The following is a 21,498-nucleotide window of genomic DNA, read 5'->3' as shown; positions in this document are numbered from 1 at the left end:
TTGTCCCTCTTCTGGAGGGTGACATTTTTTCTCCCAATCTGTGGTGAGACCACAGTGAGCTATCTGACCACAGGAACTGCTGCACCTCTCTCTGCTTGCTGCAGATTAGGAGCATGGGAGGCATCTCTGGCTTCTCTTTTTTTCTTTTTTTCCCCTCCCTGTGTCTTACTTGCAGGATGGCTGAAAAAGGACAAGGCTGAGATATTTCCTGAATGTTGCACTGTGCCTTGCCCTACGTGGTGCACAGAGGAGGTGCGGAGAGAGGATGAAAAGAGCTGCGGGACAAACTTGGCTCTTGTGACATGCAACTGCTCAGAAAACAGAGCGTCAATGGAGATCAGGGCTTCAATACACTCTGGTTGGAGGAGGCAGGGCTGTCAGATTTTCCTGCACCAGCCTGTGGAATACTTGCTGCTCCACATGGTTTCTGTTTCTGTCTAGAAAAGTCTTTTTTACAGTAGGAAAAGCATCCTATAAAAATTCTGTATTTATTATTTTGCTAGAGTTTATTCAGTATGTTGAACTTAGATCAATAAAATGAGGAGAAGGGGGGAAAATACCCCAAGATAAAAGAAACTTGGAGAGCTGTGCATTCCAGAATAAACACAGCACTCCTTGACGTGGTACAGGCACTGTTTGTGCCTGGCTTCCCAACAGGGGTTCTTGCACATCCAGTAACTTTGTTTGTATTTTGTAAATTAGCAGATGGCTCTTTGATACAAAGGAGAATGTGTTCCCACATCAGATCGAGTATCTCTCTTCCTCTCTTTCCCCTCCTCTGGTATTAAACAAATCAAAGAAGACACAACCACAATTGCTAAAAGTAAGGCAGAGATGGAGCAAAGAAAAAAAATATGTGTAAGTTAACTGTAAAATTAATTGACACTGACTGCAGTAAAGCAAAGAATAAAACTGATACTCAGATATCAAACACTTCTGAGCTCCAGGTACAGCCAGGTCACTTTGTGTAACCCTTTTTTCTATTTCCTTCCTGCAGAAGTTGCCTAAATCTCATCAGCTGGGGGAATTACTCGGGAAAGAGCCACTGCTGAAGTGGGAGAATAATTTTGTACTTGTCATATAACCATTTCATCGAATCATTTCATTTGAAAACGACCTTTAGGATCATCAAGTCCAACCTGTAACCCAGCACTGCCAAACCCACCACTAAACCATGTCCCCAAGTGCCACATCTAGACATCTCTTAAATACCTCCAGGAATGGTGACTCAACCACTTCCCTGCATAGCCTGGCCCAGAGCTTCACAACTCTTTTGGGGAAGAAATTTTCTCCAGTATCCAACCTAAACCTCCCCTGTTGCAACTTGAGGTCATTTCCTCTTCTCCTGTCACCTGTTCGCTGGGAGCAGAGCCCGACCCCCACCTGGCTCCATCCTCCTGTCAGGGAGTTGTGGGGAGCAAGAAGGTCCCACCTGAGCCTCCTTTTCTTCAGGCTGAGCCCCCCTGCTCCCTCACCATTCCTGGTGTTCCAGACCCTTCCCCAGCTCTGTCGCCCTTCTCTGGACCTGCTCCAGCCCCTCACTGCCAGGGTGGAGCCTGTGTCCTACTTGGTGATGCATGCAAGGCATCGTGCCTGTTTGCCAGAAGTTGAGCTTGATCTTGGCTGGAACTTCAAGGCAGTAATTTCAGTAAAGTAACAGCAATTAAATGAGACACTTAGAGACTACATCTGGATAAAGCATATTCCCCATTGTTCTAAAAATCCTCTTTTTAATTGCTACTCTGAAATTTCTTTGGAAATATTATTGCTGCATTAGTCAACTCTCTCCTTGTTTGCTTGAACTCTTGTCTATATGGATAGCACGATGATAAATTATTATGTGTTTCTTTCTGCTTGTGTGTGTAAACTAAATATATAAGAGGAATGAGTGTTCTTTAGGGCTGGCCTTCACTTTTTGATCTATTTGTACAAGACCTGGTATTCTTGGGTCCTAGTCCATGATTGAACTGTACAAGCACAATGGCACTGCAAATAAATAAATTGCTACCCTGAAGATAAAACTGTATTTACTTGCACTTTTCCCTACAGGTCTTTGCACCAGAAGTCTTAAATGAAAAAGTACCTCCTCTGCTATTCCTACATCTTCTGTATCCATGTCTGGCTCCACTGACCTGACTGACAGTGGAGTATTTGTCTTTGGCCCTAGTATGAGTGAGGAGTCCAATAGCTGTGATGGTTTAGAACAAACGAGTAAAAGGCTTTGTTCTCCTGAAGCTTTGCCTGACATGGAGCTTGTGTCCAAAGGTGGAACAAGGTATGGCTGCTTTTCCCTTGAGCACTGGGTAGCAGTTAAGGGGAAAATTTGCCAAAATACTTACACAGAGACTAAAAAGGTAGGATAAAACCAAGATGGATTTAATGCTCATTAACAACAAGTATTACTCTAACCAGAGGAAAAAAAATAAGAGAAAAATTTGCATTATATATAGGAAAAATATGTACCATGGAAAAGTGCATATCCAATAGTAAGCATGGGCACAGGCCCAACCCTTCTTATTTTACAATCATTGAGAGAGTCTCCTTTGACTTCCAGGGGACTTGAATGAGATCCAGCTCCAAATCTGGCTTTCTTAGCTCATGAATACTCCTCTTGAAATTAATGACATTTCTCTAACTGGGAAAGTAAGACAGATTTCTGGTAGTACATCTCTTGCCCTCAGCACTTCATCATATGATTTGAGAGAGTGCCATTTCAAGGTAATGCCTGGTATTGACATGCATAAATCTACAGTGATTTATTCTGTTTTCTAAGGATGGGAATCTTAGGACAAATATAGGGAGATAGCTGAACTATCTGGAGAAGTCTAAGGAGTCACCAATCTACTCTCTAAATGTTCCTAATATAATTCATCGTGTGAACAGGAGATAAATCATACATTGGATTAATTTGCTCATTTTGAGTGTTTAGTGACTAATCCATCCATGGGCACTCCTCCTTCCTGCTTTGTATTTATCACCTGAGTATAGTTGTGTAGGTATTTGTAAAGGGTAAATCAGACTTGAGAAATGGGAATGTGTCTCTGCACATTGCAGCTCCGTGTCCTGAGCAGTGATGCAGCTGAGGCAGGTCACAGAGATTCCATGGGATTTCTACAGCGGTTTTTTTTGATGAACATGTAAGACCTTTTCACTGAATACAGTGTGTTCTGAGTTAAAACACAATTCCTGACTGTTCCTTTGACATGCAAGTGTGAAACTAATTTTCTGCCACACGGAAAACATGAATGGTGTAAAATTTGCATTTTTCATGAATATTCATTTAATATTTATAATTATTTTAGTCTTGCTTACATACTCCTCTTGTTTTCTAATATTCAAACCAGCTTTTTAGTAATTAATTTGAATTTTGGTACTAGCAAGTGGCGTCTCCTCTGAAGCCTATTACAAACATGGCACATTGTTCTAAATTGCATAATAAATAATCATCTAGAACGGTGACACATTCAGCAAAATGGCTCTACTCCTGTTTGACAGGGTGAACGCCTATGTGCTTTTCAAAGCAACTAGTTTAGCACTCTTCATTTACAAAGAGGGAAGGGAGAAGAGAGAGAAATGCTACTCTGAGAACAGCTTGTCTCATGTTGACCTACTTTCTCCACCAATCTGTGTGCAGCCGGAGCTGCTGTTGTGTTGACACTACATATCCAAGCTAAAGCAAAACCAGCAGAATCCGTGGCCTTAGAGATTGGCTCTAGAGATGACAAAAGGCCTTCTGGGTTTGATATGGCTTTTGGATGTGCAGGCACAGCAGGACTGGGATAAAGCGAGCTGATTTTCAAAACTGACTCCTGTGCCTCCCCTTTCCTGTGAGATCTGAAGTAGATTTTGCTCACCTAACAAGGCAACTCTGTGTCTAATCTCTGAGGTACATTTATGTCTAAAGCAGGTGGTGTTGGTCCAGGGAGGGTCTCCTTATCTGCGTGGGAGATGTGGTCACAGAACTAAATTTTTTACTCTTATCAGCATTTTCTCTCCTGCCAGGAAAATCAGAAAACAAAGGAAAAGGGGTGTGCCTATGAGAAATGCAGGGATGCCCGTTTTTCATCCCTATCTTTGATTCCCTTTCAGTCCCTAGAGATTATTTGCAGAGGGTGAAAATCAGGGTAACCATAGAACTCCCCTAATCTCATACAGAGGGGAGAAGTTCTGCACTGAGCCTGCAGACCAGGAAAGCAAACCTTTTTTTGTATCTATATATCTATGCAAGGGTTAACTTTGTACTTATTGGAAATGATTGGATCTGGAGGTTCAATTCATGATCTTTGGGTTTTGTTTTTTACTAGCTATCATTAATTTTTGAGAGGACATCATTTTTGATGCACTTCACATCTACAACTGTTACGGTCCACAGTGGGAGGAGGTGCTGCTACGTCTTGAGAAATGGGAGTAAAAAAATATGTTGTGTTGATCTGCATCAGTTTCATCATTTCAACCAATGTTTTCACAAAAGCTGATCTGTGCTGTACAAAGCAAATACTACTTCTTTGCCCCTGAGAGCCTCATGTCCTTTAATGGAAATGAATACAGTTTTATTCTTAGCAGCTTCTTGCAGAAACCTCCAGTAATGTGACTTTTCTCCAAAATGTCTTTTTTATGACTAGTTGTAACTTAAAGCAAGAACCCTGTTAATTCTGAGGAGAAAGATGCTAAAACTTTTGTTTCAAAACCATGACAATTCCTTTACACCTTTCTGAAGATTTCTTTTTACAGTAACTTTTTTTTTTTTAGTTTTTTTGCATCTCCTCTAACAAGGGTATCTGTGATAGGACACTGGAAAGATGTCTTGAGATCCATTTTTTTATTTAGGTCCTAAAGAAATTAAGTTAGCCTCAGTTTAGTAGAGCAAATAAAATAATGAGACAAACCAGAGCCTTTAAAAATACCTAAACCAGGTCTAGTAGAAACTACTTACTGCTGGGTGAAATGTTACTGGGACTTTCTGGTACTTTTTGCTGGAGCCCTTGGGGGCAATTACAGCACAGTGCAGTGGCACAAGAACATCAAGTTCACTAACCTGCCTCACTCTGTGTCTCTCTCATCCCACAGCATCCAGACTTTTATGAGCTCTTGTGATCTGCTTTTAAAGTGGAGTGAAACCAGCACCATAGGATGGACTATGAGTCCTTGGGTAAAGCCAGCCCAGAGCACCGAGTGTAGTTGTTACACTGAATTTCTTTCTCACAGAGATTTGAGATTTTAAAATTCACTTAATGCAGCAGGTTCCACTTCTCCCAGGAACACACAAGTGGGTAAAAGTTTGACATCTGTCATTCTGCTGAATCTGTGTTCTGGGGTAGAGGCTTTCCTCTCCTCCCCGTTAAGACCTCTCTGCTGACACTGCCTATTGCTAAATGCTTCTTGGTTACCCAAATTTGCCAGCTGATAAGTCGTGTAGGCCACTGGGGCAGGAAGCTTCAGGGGCTGTTTTCAGTGGCTGCTCCCTGGTTTTGAGAGGCTGCAGTTTGAGGGTTTGGGTTTGCATGCGTCTCTTGCAATGCTGAACCTCACTGCCTTGAGAACACCTCATGATCCAAAAGCTTCTACACCTCTGAGCCATGTAATGCAATTGAGAGCTCTGAGGTGGTAAGAACTGCTGTTATTCTAGCCCTCAAAAACTCAGGTACTTTTTGTTGAATTGTCTGAATGTATGCTTGATAACTGGCATAATGCCTGTGTCCTTTGATTTCAACTAGGGAACAACAGCTTTCCCATTGATATCTGTTAGGAATTAGGTAAAGTCAGAGGTAAGACACTGGAAGGAAAGTGATGATGAAAATATAGGTGGATCAGGTGAGTTTTAGACATCAGGGAGAATCACAGCAAAATAGATAGGTTCCCTATACCTGCTATTTCTTTTGTCTGTGCTATTTAACATTTCTCATTAATTTACATTTGTTTTTAAGCTTTTTTAAGCCATTTCAGGAATTCTTGTAAAGTACAGATAGTGGTGGGGAACCGAGAGTCATGAATTCTAGTCCTACCTTTCTTTCATCCTTATTTGGTGATGTCTGAGCTTGAGGAGCCAGGACAATGTCCAGGCTCTCCATGGTGTCACAAGACCTGTGCATGAACATCTCTCCCTTCCTTACCTTGACATCTATAGAAACCCACAGCTGAAAATGCATTTCAGGCTAATCCAGATAAATCAACCAGGTATCTTGTCTGAGTAGTCTGACTGTCAGGACCCTCCTGCTCTACAGAATGCAGAGGCAGCTTGCAAAAAGCTTGGGTAAGGTGCTTCATCCTCCTGCTTCAGTTTACTGTGCTGTGCCAGTAGTCATAACCCTCACTGACTGACACCAGGATTAATTCCTCAATGTCTGGAAACAGACTTGAGAACCTAAAGCAATAATTTTACAATTATGCTTAATCAGCACTGTGCATTTAAAGTTTATGTTATTATATGAATGTTCATTGACAAATTAAGGACACATTTTAATACTCCATTAGAAAAGTCAGTAAATATAAAGTCTTTGTTCATCAGTATGTGGTTTATGACCCTGTACCAGCAATGTTCTACCTTGTCTTTTATGGATGTCGACTGGAGGGACACGATGCTTTAGTGACTTCTCAAGCAGCAAAGTTCACAGCCCAGTTCCTTCTCAACATTAGAGGATTGATTGGATTGTGGTGGGTTTACTTCTGCTGAAAGCACAATCAATACCTTGTATTTTCAATACCATGAAGATAAAGAAGCGCATTACATTTTTCAGCAGTCGTATCACTTCCAGCAGGAATAAAACAAACAAACCTTTCTAGCTGTTTACATGAATAAACTTTCAAGTGTATCCTCTAGTTCCCCTGGGAGGTTATTTTTAAAACTTACATCATTGGAAGACAAAAATGTGTTAGTGAATTGCCTTTTTAAAGTATTCAGTGAAATACAGGTTCCCATCCTGCCGAAGTCAGCTGCTGCACATGGACTCTGTGTGACCAGCACCGGACTGGTGACCAGATCTGTCAGAAACCTGGGCTGCACTGCCTAACATTGCCCATGGCCTGCTTGTACTGGCTTTTGTCTCAAGCAATGGGTATCTGTTCAGAAGGGCCTTCCCTTCTGCTCAAAGCTGACCACCACAAGGGTCCACCATGGAGGTCTGGTTTGGGGGTGCTGCACACGAGCTGTCCTGGGCTGCCCCTCTGCTGTGCTCAAGTTCTTCTGGGTGCTGTGAAAGCTGGGACCAACCATGCAGGCACAACTAAAACCATATCTGTAACTTGTGTGCTGCACCTAAAGTCTCTAATTCCTTTAGTCACTCCAGTAAACCTCTTCCTGCAACAAGCATCCACCAGGAGTTGCTCCTGCCCAAAAGAGACCTGTAGGAGAACATCAGTGTCAGAAAGGTTAAGTAACTCAGTCCATAATTGCAAGGACATGTCTATAATTTCAAATTCTCTGTGCAGAAAAGGAAGGCTTTTTTTTCCCCATCAGAGCATGTGGCAATAGAATCTGGCCATCCTGTACAAGTCTTGTAAGTGTAATAGTTTCCTCATTTGACACAGATTTTCAAGCCAAGGTGATTAGTAAGTCATAAATATAATGCTAAAGTGATCCTTAAAATAAACAACATTCCTTGATTTTAAAATCCCGGGAGATGAGGTTTAATTTCTCTAACCAATCTGGGAATGTAAAAGATTTTCCTGCAGTACCTTATTGATATAATTTGACCTTGCTCAGCACTGAAGCTCCCTGATGGAGGTGTGGGGGGAGGAGGTGTGTGTGGGCACACATGCAAAGTGCCCTTACTATGCCTGTATTCAAATTCTAATTCCATATTCTTGTAAGACCGATCTCACTGGGAACCAAAAATAGCACAGACAGAAAATATGCTCACAAGATGATTGTCACACAAATAAGAGGAGTTTCTCTTTAACCCATTCTCTTATCAGCTGAGCTCTCTGCAGGCTCCTCATCTTCTGCTGGTGCTTTGCTTTAGCCATTGGCCGAGAATCTATTCATGAAAAGCAGCAATTTAACGGCAATAAATATCTCTGTGGTTGACAGCGTGCCACTAAGCTGGATTTAATGAAGTGTGCTTACCTTGTTTTAACAATATAAAAGTGTTGCTTCAGCGACGATAATTCGCTGTCTTTGTAACAGGGTGTGTTTGGAGTTTTGGTGAAACTGTTTTTCTGGGTCTTTTCTAGCTTTTAACATGCCCTGTTACATCTGCTTCTGCTCTGTTCCTTTCAGTGAGATAGCACAAAATGCATGTCTAACCCAGGTTCTTCCTGCCAGTCACAATTTCCTGTATAGAAAGAGAAGGTGAATTATTTGTGATGCCTTTATTTATTTTTATTACTGCTGAACACACAAGCCTTGGTTTTGAAAGAGACTGGGCTGTGTTAGGCATTATAAATACACAGAATAAAAAGGTTGTCCTTTCAGAAAGCCTATCCTCTATGTAGTGGAGGGGGATCATAGAGAATGCTGGTGGAGGGTGCAAGAAAACCACAAAAAAATTTTATTCAATACACAAAGCAGCCGAGCAGTTGCCTTTATATAGGCACTGGCCAAAGTAGAGGCATGAGGAAGAGAAAACCTGAATTCACTTGTTCAAAGCTCCAGTGAATGGTGTGACCTGGCAACACCTGCACATCTGAGGTGGAATCTGATCAGTGCAGGAAACAGATCCACCAGAGAAGGGGCCCAAAGGGTGGAGAAGTGGTGTGTTAGAGAAGGGGGAGGTGACAAAGGGAAAGAGGAGATTTGATCCCGTGGGCCCCATTTTATCCAGGTTGTTTTGGGGGAAATGCACTCTGTGGAGTGTTAACAGTGGTCTTCAAATGAGCTGTTCTGTCAAGATGGCATTTTACAGTGGTGTGTTAATTCCTGGACTTCCATGATAGATATTTTCATACAAATAAAAGCTACCATCCTGTTCTTTCATTTGAATTTGTTTATAGATTATGAAGAAGAGCTGATGGTTGCATATTTACCACACAACAGATGTTCAAAGTTCTCAGGCACATCATCTGCCCAATTGCCCATGGCTTTGTCTATTCCAATTATTTTTTCCCATATGTACACATTGGGTCACATTCCAGCTCTGAGACAAAGGGGTTTATTTTTTTATCCCTCTCCAGAACTACTGAGGTCCTTTGGGCTGCTCACAAGGCCTGTCACATCCCAAAGAGACCCAAAAACTTGCCCATAGCAGTAGCCTGTAAGGGAATGACTGACAGGCCCCCAGTCAGATTGTCTGGTGATACCTCTGCTATGAAGCTTTTAATTTTGGGTGTGCTCCTCAGCTTGCTCATGCTGCATTATTCCAAAAAGGATGCTATCCCTTGGATATTCCACCAAGGCTCCCTCATGCTGGCTGTCAGAGAACTTGGAAAAAACAGACCCAGGAAGTTGCTGGACCAGCTAAAGTGGGTAGAGTATATGGGCAGAGCCTGAGTGCAGGAACAGAGAGGGGATGAATGCTGCCCCCAGAAAAACAAATAAGTTTTTACTGTCATAAGCAGCTGAGGAATTGCTATCCTCCCTTCTTTTTGGGTATGATAACCTTGGATGTCTCTGTGAGACAAGGGCTGCCAGTGAACCTCAACGCTGAGAGGGATTTGGGAGATACACTTCCCTGAGAAGAGAAGATGCTGCTGGGGACCTGCCTGGTGATACCTTGGCTCTTCCTGAAGCAGGGTGAGCTGTCTTCCTGGGATTTGGAAGCAGGCCCCACACGTTTTCCTTGCAGGCTGAGCTAATGTGCTGCTCAGGTCCCCTCTGTGTTTTTGTGTCCTTGGCAGGAGCCTGTGCTGAGCAGCGCTTGCTGCTGCCGCTCTGGTGAGAGCAGGTGAGGCAGGAAATCTCGGAGCAGCCACACTGGTTGTAGTGGAGCCCTGACTCAGAGTGATGCAGTCCTGCAGGGAGCTTGATGCCATCAGAATGCAGAGTAGGCTGCAAAAACGTTGCACAGAGCAAAGAGAACACAACGAGCTCAGAGCAGCCGGGTTTGACATTGGACAATCAGCCAGGCACGGTGCAGCCAGCCTGGGATCATTAGCCATGCTGAGAGGCAGGGATAATTAGGCAGACACAGAGATACCCTGCAGATATCCTTCTGCAGCTCTTAACTATTCTTAGGAAAGTTTTCCTAATATATAGCTTTTATATTGCTCCCTCTGAATTAAATGAATTCCTATGTTGTCAGTCTCATATTCTTGTTTACCATGTAGGAAGATCCTATCATATTCTCCTGAGCCTCCTCTTTTCCAGACCGAGCAAATAGTGAAGAATTCAGCCTTGCCCTATAGGAGAATATTTTCCTTTAAAATTTGTCTGCATTTTTGGTAAAATTTGATGTTCCAAATCTTACCTGAAGAGAAGTTTCACTAATGCTTAATGAAAGGGAATAATTGCTTCCGTCATCTGACACAGATTGGTCGTATTAATACATCATTGAATGATCTTTGCTTTCTTTGTTGCAGTGTGTCAGTGTTGAGTCATATTCCACCTGGGGTCCTCCAAAACTCTCAGCACTCATTTTGCAGTACTCTTCTTTAACCAGTTTTTTTTTTTTGCATTTGTTCATCTGACTTCTCCTTCATTTCCTGCTACTTCCCACTTGCTTTTGTTGAATGTCTTGACTTGATCTAAGGGTCTTTATTCTATTCATCAAGACTGTTCTGAATTCTAGGAGAGCCTTTCAAAACAGTTACAACCTTCCCCAGCATCTGCACCTTCTGCACTGTCCTTTCTATGAACTGAGTCACTTGTGAGAACACTGAATCGACCTGGATTCAGGACAGGTCCTTAGGGGACCTTGCTTGATACATCCCGCTACTCTCAATAACTGTGGGAGGAAAAATTGGTGTTTGAGCAAAAGCTTTGGCCTTAATTTGGGCATTAGGGCAGCTCATGCTGCCATGTGAAGCAAAGCCTTGGCTTCATAAAATGGGATGAACAGGAAAATACACATGAGCATCATCTGTACAAACTGTCCCAGTGCCTTTGCCCTGCCCAGCACACAGTGCCACGCACCGCCTTCGCTCCCTCAATCCACACACTGTCTCGAAGGGGGTTATAAATATACATCCTCCTTCAGTTGGAGAAGGAAGAAGAGGATGCAGATGGGTGAGAACTGTTCCAGTGAAGCTCGCACTCTCGCCCGGCGCATAATGAGATCAGAATGCAGGCAGGAATGTGTGGAGGAGTGGAGCTGGCAAGGATTCACCAGTCTGAATTATTCTAAGCCTATTCTATCCGTAATCAAACCATTTTGCTTCTTTATTTTATGTTTTTTGGTGTGAAAGGTGCTTTATGGAGCCTTTTCTGTTGGAACATAAAATTCAAACTCTTTTTACTACAGGAGAAAATTCTAGTTGACAGGATGTTTCTCTTTGGGTGAATTTTTGGGGGGCTGGGCTTCTTGTAGTATCCTTTGCTCTGGTTATTTCAGAGCACTTGGCATTTCCCTGCTATGTAGCCAATTTACTGGATGCTGGAAAGTATGAAATTGGATCTTTAAAAGGATCCTGGATCATTTCTGATGCTAATATAAATCTAAAAAAAAAAAACCCAAACAGAAAAGGGGTGGGCAGACCCATATCACATGAGTTATCCAGACTTGTTTACATCCTGATTTGCAAAAGATACAGCTTGACCCCAGTGTAACCTTGAAGTCTACACAGGGAGAGGAAGTACTATGTAAATTAGAGAAGCCAAAACAAAACAGGCAGACAGAAGCTGAGTGTACAGAGCAAGCCAGGGAGCCACTCTACAAACACTTTGCTAGGGAGCAGAAATGTGCACAATAATTTGGGTTGTTTTTTTTTTTTTTTTTTTAGTTTCTGGGATATAAATGGCTGTGAAAAAAGCCTTTGCTAAGAAAAAATGGCCACACCCATTTTCCATAGTGTAGGAACAGTGTTTTCCTGCACCAACCATGCCCTCCCAGCGAAGTCCCGCCTCACAGAGGACCTGTTCAGAGTGCCCAGGGAAACATCCTTGTGCCCAAGCTTTTTGGCTGCAATCTAAATGGGTTTTAAAGATGACAGTGGTGTCCCGAGGGCCCTGCCAGGGGACCAAAGCAATGCACACTGCCTAAAAAATGCTTAACAGCGAATGGCTGCTGGTGGTGAGCAATTCTTGTATTAGTCACTCATGGTGTATAAAGAAGGGGGAGAGCAGACCAAAGGCTGTGCATCATCCAGGAGTTCTTCAGCACCACTGGGGCCATGCAGTTCACTCTCCAGTTGTGCACTGGGACACACTTGTGTGGCCAACCCATGAAGAGACTGAGAAACAGATCTAGAAGGAAAATAATGTCATTTTTGCAGTGAGTTAAAAGACTTCCACCCCACTTAACTTTTAGCTGTTCCTAACTCTGTACTTCCACTCCTGAAATTCCAGCCATGGCTGAGCCTCTCCAAGCTTTTGACACTGCCTGGTATCTTCCTCTTGTGCCTCACTGGCACTGTGGTTTAGAGAGTGGAGTCACCTGAGGACTTCTGTGAAGTGATGTATCATCACTTTCAGCTCCCTCACAGGATCTCATGACCTCAGAAGCAGCACAAAGGAGGTCAGAGCATGGCACCTGGCACAGCACCAGCTGCAGGTTGGCACGGCGGCAGCTGAGTGTGTCTTGTGTCTAACCACAACCCCACTGAGCTGCTTGGTGTCTGTGGGTGCAGCTTTCTCACACACTCCACCATGTTAGGAGAGTGTTATTCCCTGCCTTGTTATTTGGAATTGATTTTAGGAGAGGGAAAGTGATTCCCATGCAGTCACCTCTTGGCTCTGGAACCCACAGAACTGTTAATCTCTGAATTTCAATCTCTGGTTGGAGGACGGAGCGCAGCAGTTGTGAGCAGTGTTTTAAGCCTGGTGGAGCAAAATTGTTTAGTCTGCTGCAGGCAGAGGCAGAGCCCAGTAGAAGTATGGCTTGTGGCCAGCATCGTGTTCACAACCAGCAAAGTTTAGGAGGCAGCAATGAGGTAAAATGGGCTCAAAAAAGGAGATAACTCCATGCTCCTGAATTGCAAACATCCTTCCCAAAATCTCCATTAAAACAAATTCTAAGCCCCATTACTTTATTGCAGTGACTGGGCAGAGTTCTTACCCAGGTGAGCATTGTCTGCTTCCAGGAACAGCAGGTTTTCTTTCACCTGACATTAAATTTATTGCTCCTGAAGAAACCAGAGTTGTTCATGGAGCAGTATTGACCTGAGTTGTGCCCAACCATTTCATTCCTCGGCTCATCCTGGGCTTACCAGGGGCCACACTCCTCAAGCCTTTCTCAAGATGCTGTGAACGGTCCACTTGGGAGTCAAGTGCTATTCATGAAGAGCCCCAGTGCCAGAATTTGTTGCTGCTGTTGAGAAATAAGAAGTATATTGTATGTAATGATGTCTGTGAACTTTTCTTAGCCCTTGCTTGCCTGCTGTCTCCTATTGGCTACACACACATGATGTACACTGTCAGAAAACCATCACTGTTTCTTTGTCAGAAAACCATCACTGTTTGAGGGTAAAATGACATTTTGGTATGCATATATATATTTAAGCAAAATATGTTTCCTATGAACACTAATTTACATAAGAGTCTTGCTTTAAATGCAGAGATTGTAGTCATAAAAAGTTTCTGCAGCCACTGAACTGTGTTTGTACAGGAGAAATTTGAAAGAAAAAGTAAGTGTGGGAAGAGCAATGAATCTTAAAGGCAAAGGCAGCAAGGGAAGTTAAGGAAATATTAAGGCAATCAGAGTTACCCTTTATTCCTTGCACTGTAGGTCTGTCAGTTTTCAGGAGTTTGAGTATAGGAAAAAATCATGGAATCAGAGAGTGGTTTGGGTTGGAAGAGGCATTAAGGATCATCTGGTTATACCCCGCTGCCGTGGGCAGAGACACCTCCCACTACACCACTGGTTGCTCCAAGCCCCATCCAACCTGGTCTTGAACACTTCCAGGGATGGGGCAGCCACAGCTTCTCTGAGCAGCTTCTACCAGGGCCTCACTACCCTCACAGGAAAGAATTTCTTCCTAATATCTTATCCAAACCTGATGTCTTTCAGTTTGAAGCCCTTCCCCCTTGTCCTGTCACACATGCCCTTCCCAAAAGTCCTTCTTCAGCTCTCTTGGAACCCCTTTATGCACTGGAAGGGTCCCTAAGGTCTCTCCAGAACCTTCCCTTCTCCAGGCTGAACAATCCCAACTCTCAGCGTGTCTTCACAAAAGAAGTGGTCCAACGGTCTGATCACCTTCATGACCTCCTCTGGACTCACTCCAACAGGTCCATGTCCTTCTTTTATTGGTTGCCCCAGAGCTGGGCACATCACTGCAGGTGGGTCTCACCAGAGCAGAGCAGAGGGGCAGAATCCCCTCCCTCCACTGCTGCCCACATGGTTTTGGAAGGAGCCCAGGACACAGTTGGATTTCTGGGGTGCCAGTGCACGGTGTTGGGTCATGTTGAGCTTCTCGTCAACCAACATCCCCAAGTCCTTCTCCTCCAGGATGCTGTGAATCCATTCTCCACCCAGGCTGTTCTATTCGAGGGTGTGCTTGTGGCCAAGCCCTGCTCCAGCTCTCACCTCCAGATCTGCCCTGCAGCAGCAGGAAATGTGAAAGGAAGCCGGCTGGAAAGCAAACGTCTCTCTCCAGTGGAGACCACAAGGTTCAGTCAAGTCTGAAAATCTGGCTGTTAGTTCTTTCTCTCTTCAGATTTTGACCATGTGGGAAATATTTATTCCTGCTTGCACAGAAATTTATGGAATAAATGGGAAATGTAGCTTAATATTTAATTTTCTTGGTGATTAAATGAAATTAGTTTCAACCATTGAGCAGTTTAGCAAACCTCTATTAATTTTTATAAGGAAATACTTGCCTGAATTCTTTCTGTGAATTTATATGAAAAGAATAGTTACTAAATCTTCTCCCATCTGTGTGGTTTTGATAAGGATATTTCTAATATGAATAATCAGAAGCTGAATCCTAATTGAATGCTAATGTGTTAAGTGTAATGTAGCCTATACTTCAAAAATAATAACTGGATTGTGGAGTTAATATAGTGCAATGACAGTGCCCAGAGGTATTTTGGATAGTAAGCTTTCAGATTTTTGAAGCAACTAGGCAGAATTGGGAACATAATTCAGAATTTACTCAAGCATTTGGGTGTTTAAGCCAGGTTGACCTACAGTGCCTTTGGAAATCTGTTCCTTTCCTTTCCAAAGCATCAGTGAAGAATAGAACTTGTTGCATTCTCTTGGTTTTCAGACAGTGCTGAGGTGATTTACAGTGATAACGCTGTCACTGCTGAGGTAAAACCAAAAGACCTTTCTCTGAGTATGTGTGTAATGAAAAGTGTGATGTTTTCAAATACTGAATGAATCAATATTTCCCCAATGTTTTTCAGACTCAGTATGATAACGTAGTCTTTCAGATTACTGATTTCAGGTTTGTATTAATCTTTTTCATCACACTTTTATAAGTAAGGCTTTTGTTATTGCTTTCTTTTACTACACTGAACCAGTAATCTGATCTCACTTTTTGAGACTTAAGCATTGTTCTATAAATACAGCTTTGGGCTAGAAATTATTTTAATTTTTGACAGTTTCCATATGATTTTCATTGTTTGTGCCCACCACTAAATTATCTCAAAACATTGTACCATGGCTAACGGCTAAATTGGGTCTCTCAGAGAACTGTTTAATTCTTAGGCAACATTTATTCATATATGATTTAATAAGACAGCACAAGGACTAGATGAATGTAACTTGAAAAATGAAAGTAGAAGTAGAAAATTATTTGCTTTCCAACCAAAAGGGAAAAGAACATTTTTTTGACCGCCACCTTCTTTGCCTTCCCTGTGGCTCTTGTGGTACCCCAGTAAAGACATAAAGGTGGTGAGTCAACCATGGGCAGTGTTTAGAACAGCCCCACCAGATAAGCACTGCATGAGCCCATTGCTCAGGAGTGCTGTTTGTTGCACATCATCCGTGGGGCTGTGCTGGAGCATTGGAAATCAGGGATTTTTGTAGTGCAGCCTTCTCAGCCCCACATTGAGGGGTAATGGGTGGCCCAAGTGCTGACAGGAATGACATGGTACCTTCAGTGTGGCCTGACTGGAGAACACCCTTAAAAGAGTCAGAAATGTGGAACTCTAATTTGCAAGCTATTGCTGCGAGACTGTCTTTCCCCTCTAATAAATCAATTAACTAAGAGGGATGTGAGTTTTGTCTCAGTTTTGATGGGACTGTGCCAACACTGCCCCACTTACGGGTCCCCCAGAGCTGAGCTGTTGTTGAGCCAAGTGGTTCAGGACCTGCCTGGGCTGGAGCTGGAGCAGAAAAGGTCTCAGTGTGGGCTGCAGAATCTCTCTGGGATGCTGTGTAAGGGCTGTGCTAGCAGCCCAGCATCCTACAGTGTAGCCCTTCTTGCTGGTAAGACCTATTTAATGGAAAGAAACCTGGAAAAACCTGGAAAAAATTGCTCATGAGGTGCAGCACAGGGTAGGTCTGTGCTGTGTTTGCTTGCACAGGTATCCCTCTCTGCCAGTGTTATTATTGATGCTTTATATAAGATCTTATATCCTATTTTTTAATGATCTCCCTGTTGAGAAAGACTTTTAATATTCCTTCACGTGTCTTGGTTTATTCTGTAGTTGCCCCTGCACTTCTGCCCCACGACTGTGTGCCCCAGAGGCTGGGGCAGGTCTGCTGCCAGCCTTCCTGAAGAATCTCTGTGTCTACCTCTGTGTAGGGGCAGCATGAGCAGGCAAACCCATAAAGAATTTAATTAGGTTAAGGATAAGTTTCAAAGCAGATATAAGCCTCTAAAATGTAGACATAAACAGAGCTTGCCATGGGGCATGTGTGTCCTTATGCTGCTGCTGAGGACACTGCAGAGGCAGCCACTGGCTTCTGTCTGTAATTCCAAGCTGTGGGTTTGGATCATAGCCTTGTGACAGGCTCTAAACTCTGCTGTGCTCTGGATAATTTATAGATACCTTTTTTTGGTTTTTTTTTTTTCTCCCATGAAACAATAAGGTTTCACTTTTACTTTGGACTTCATCTCAAATTTATGCTGACCATTAGTCATACCCTTTAAATGAACTATAAATACAATCCAGACTGGGACTCTGCCCCCTCCCGCCTGCCAGTTTACAACATGCTACAGAAAAAATGCTTCTCCAGCAAACTCTTGCTTCTTGCTAAATAGTCTGACTCATGTTTTCTGGTTGGGGAAAAGGGAGTGGCATCCTGCAAGGCTGCAAACCCTGTGCAACTCCGTGTGACGCAGTGAGCGTGCAGTATGGAAAGGAAAATACAGGCTTTGTTTGCTTAGCTTTATGGCTGAAATGCAATTCATGGCAAATGGGTTCAAAATATGGGTTATAAAGTTATGGTGTAACTGAATTTCATGTGTTTATAAAAAGACCGAAAATGTGTTTTTAAAACAAATCCAATGTAGGGCTATTAAAAAAAAAAACATTTAAGTCTGATGACTGAAAAAGTGCAGATACATGGAAATATTCTTATAGTTTCCAGATTATTTTCATTCCAAGGTGTTTGGAATAGCTCCATTTTTTTATTTTAATTTGTTTTGTTTTGTTTTTTGGACTTATTCCTGCTTAGTAATAATTTCCAAAATTTCTCATAAGCATGATCAAAATTTTAATATACTTACATTTAATTAAATATTTAACCATCAGCAGAAAAAAGTGTAAATTCTGTTAATACATTTTAATAGAAACAAAATAACATTTGTGAAAATCCTCCCCTCGGATTACAGTAACAGCAACATTTTTTTCCTTTTTAGATGTTGTTTCTTTTCTTTGATAGAATTTCATCAAGTCTCTTGCTGCATGAAAAAGATCCCAGAAATATTCAGGTCTTACTTTGTGTATCAATATTAAACCATCTGTAATTTCAAAGAAGGGAAACCAAGCTCTTACACTCAGGTTGCCAGATATTATCCAGTATAAAAGGCCAGATTGTTTCTTTGGGAAGCATTATCATCCCCACAGATTACAGCAATCTTTATATACTTAACAAAGAAAACCAACCAAGAACAAACCAAAATCAAGTCTCCCAGGGTACAAACTGACAATTTCTGGTCCAGTGCCGTTCCTTTTAAGCTTAACCAAGCTGTGACATGTTAAAAATCATCATTTCCCTTCCCTCCCAGGACATCCTCAGGGAAATCCAGTCTGCTACAATCACTGAACTCTGCAGATCCCAGCCGATGCTGCCAGCAGAGCAGGAGGAAGCACAGAGCAGGGTCCTGAGGATGCCTGGAGGGTCTGGGGACATCCAGGTGGCACCATCTCGCCACCTTGCATCCCACCTTCCTCTTAGATCTGGTCTTGCTGCTTTGTAACCCCACTTTTAGACCACTATATGAACCCAGCACATGGTGCTAAAAGTGCAGTGCAATCCTTTGAAGTTAATAGGCTTCTTCTCTTGAGAGATGCTGCCTATTTTGCCCTGTTCCCCAGTGATGGGAACCTGTTTTGAGTAGCAAGGAAACAATTCTCATCCTGGTATTGAGTCACAACAGAGAGAGAATGGTAGAAGTTGTTATGCACCACAAATTTTGTCTTTAGCCTGAGTGTTCAAAAATTCAATATAATAATTAAGACATGTGAGATGGTAAAGAATCCACACAGAAGTCAGGAGAATTTCAGAATTATGGTGATTATGCATTTCCATGAATGTAGGTATTGTGATCTTGGACTACATGGTCACATTTTTTCCCTGACAGTCTGCCTGCCACAATACACAGGCTGGATGCACAAGGGAGACAAATTAAGATTGCATGTGCAGCTGTAAATGTGACATTTGGAAAGTCTGAAATAGAACAGAACTAGCATTATTTTAAGGTAGCTTTTTGTATGCATGCAAATAAGCTTGTGGCTTATGTTCACCTCCCAGGTGTTGAAGACTTTGATATTTGTTGTATTTAGTGGCTCTGTACTTGTCACTTCTAGAAATGGGGATGTGAAACACAGTGGTGGAATGAAGATTGCACTGAGGAAAAGTGTTTTTCACTGCACCTTGAATCAAATTACTGTTGATGTTTAAGACACGTTAATTCATTACAAGGTTGGAAAGACATGTGCTGTTGATTGTGTTCTGCCTGAGTAAGAATTTTCCCAGTTTTCTCTCTTCTGTCCTCATCTGTAATGGCCTGTCTGCTGATGATTGCTTTTAGGCAGCACTGATGTAGGTCCAGCTGTTTGTAAAATTTGGTTAGTTATTCAAAAAATACCAGATTTTCTTTTACAGAGAAAGAACTCATTTTTATAGGCCTTTACGAGTCAAATGGCAAAAATAGAGTTTGTTAAAGCTCATTCTGTTTGAGCTCACACTGTATGAGCATCTTGAAAGGTGACCAGAAGCATTTAGAGCTGGTGGCATCCAGCTCTTCTACTTATCTGTCAATGTATGGGTTACTGAACACCCCAAACTTGTATGCACAAACCGTACTTGTGCTGAAGGGGTACACACAGATCACTCATTCCGAATTCTGGGCTTTGAATGATAAAATAATAACCAAATATTGCCCTATTTTTTGATAATAGAATGAAAAGTTGGTTTAGCTCATAATGTCTTTGAAGTAACTCAGTTTATAATTATTTCTTAGGAATTTTTTTTTTAAAGTCATTATGAAAAGTAAAGCCAAAGCCTTACTAACAATCTGCTTAGATAATAAGTATAGGAAAAGTGGGGTGGTGGGGTAGTCATGCAAAGTGGTAGGCTTCTAGAAATGGACATTTTTTTGGCTCTGCTCTTCTTAAATGAATGCCATTGACTTAACGGGAAGAAAAAGTGATAAGGAATATGGTGACTCCTGGGAAAGCTGAGCTGTGATCTGCTTTACTCCAAGCCACCAGTCCTCAGGGTGGATTTGCAAAGTGTTAGACGAGCTTGGAAGATATCAGCCTGTCCTGGCATGGGGAAAGGAGAGATGGAGGAGATGTAGGAATGCTGTGTTTTACTGTGTGCTAGACCAGCCAGAGTCAGCTCTTACTGCTCTTCTTGCTTATTTTCACCTGCACTTCTAACGAAGCTTTTGCACTTTCTGGAGCAGCCATAAATCTGTGCATGACCTGTTTCTGCTTCCTTCACGGCCTGAGACTTCCCCTTTCATATCACTCAATGCAAGTTCAGTCCATATCCACCTTATTCTGTGAAATGGGTTGCCAAGGTGTGCATCAAGGCAATTATTTTATTGTTTTGATTGTATTAAAAAGCTCCAACTGGAATATCCAAAAAAACATGGCAAATATTTCACATCCCCTATTATCACAACCATTGCTTAATTCCTTAATGAAGATAAAAATGGCTTATTCCACTACAGAAAGGGAAAAGAAAATTGTCTGACCATATGGTGTCATCTCCATACAGGAAGTTTAAAGTAGAGTGAAATTGTTTCTCATAGATATGACAAAAAGCGAAAGCATTTTACCACAAAGTGATGACTTTTTTGAAGAAGGTGCTCTTTATCCCAGAAACAACATAAGCATGACATGATGTGGCAGTTACCATAGCAACTAATTATTTTTTATTGAACAACAAGAATAAGCACAATAGCTTAGCAAACCCAAGCATATCTTGGCAAGCAAGTTAAAATATCCTGGGGCATCATCAACATGTGCAGTTATCATTTTTCTTTTCTTTCTTTCTTTTTTTTTCTTCAGAGTTGTTTTTTTTTTAAATTTTTTTAATAAAAAAAATATATTTGATCATGTGTCAGAAGAGGTGTGTTACTGTTTCATCTGACCTCTTCCTTTACCAAAATCTCCTCTTGACATTGTTCTGCTACTGATGTGTCGTGGCCGTTTAAGTTACAATGGGCAATGTCAGCCTTGGTTTTGCCCTGGAACTGAAGATCCCACATTTTCAGAAGTGGCCTGAGTAAGGAGTGAAAGGTTGACAATTTAGCTGACAGGAGAACGTGACAAGGAAAACGGAACAGATGGGGCCCTTGAAAATACCATTCTTTAGAAGTATGTGGAATCAATTTAATCCACAATAACAGTACAATGAAGAATCTTATTCTGTAATTATGAGGCTGAAAGAGAGATGGTTTTGATCCAGATATTATTGATTTAGTTGACTGTGGGTAATAAAGTAATTCAGAAATTGTAGTGTCTGGTTCAGGCCTGGCTGAAGTTAACTGCACATTCTTTTATTTAGAGACCCTTTAAATAAATTGGAATGAACTTTAATGAACATCACACTCAATATGGGAGTCAAGGGTGATGTATTGATGTTACCAAAGTTGATGGAACTTTTGCTGTGTTTGCACAGTGTTGTCCAGATAGAGAGGCAAGGAGAAAGTCCATGACACACTTCTTCATTCAGCATCCAGAAGTGTGTGGGTTTGGATAAATTACTTCAGGAATACCTATGCTTGCAATAGTGAGTGGAGATGCCCATCCAATGGTAGTTTACATGTCTGTAATTCAGTCTGTATAATTCTCTATGCTAGATTCATGCTCTCACTCCTGTTATTGCAGACCATCTCAAAGAC

The sequence above is a fragment of the Coloeus monedula genome (genome assembly GCF_965178545.1).
Source record: "Coloeus monedula genome assembly, chromosome: 13".
Classification (NCBI taxonomy): domain Eukaryota; kingdom Metazoa; phylum Chordata; class Aves; order Passeriformes; family Corvidae; genus Coloeus; species Coloeus monedula.
The sequence above is the reverse complement of the archived record's forward strand: the minus strand, read 5'-3'. Positions refer to the sequence as shown.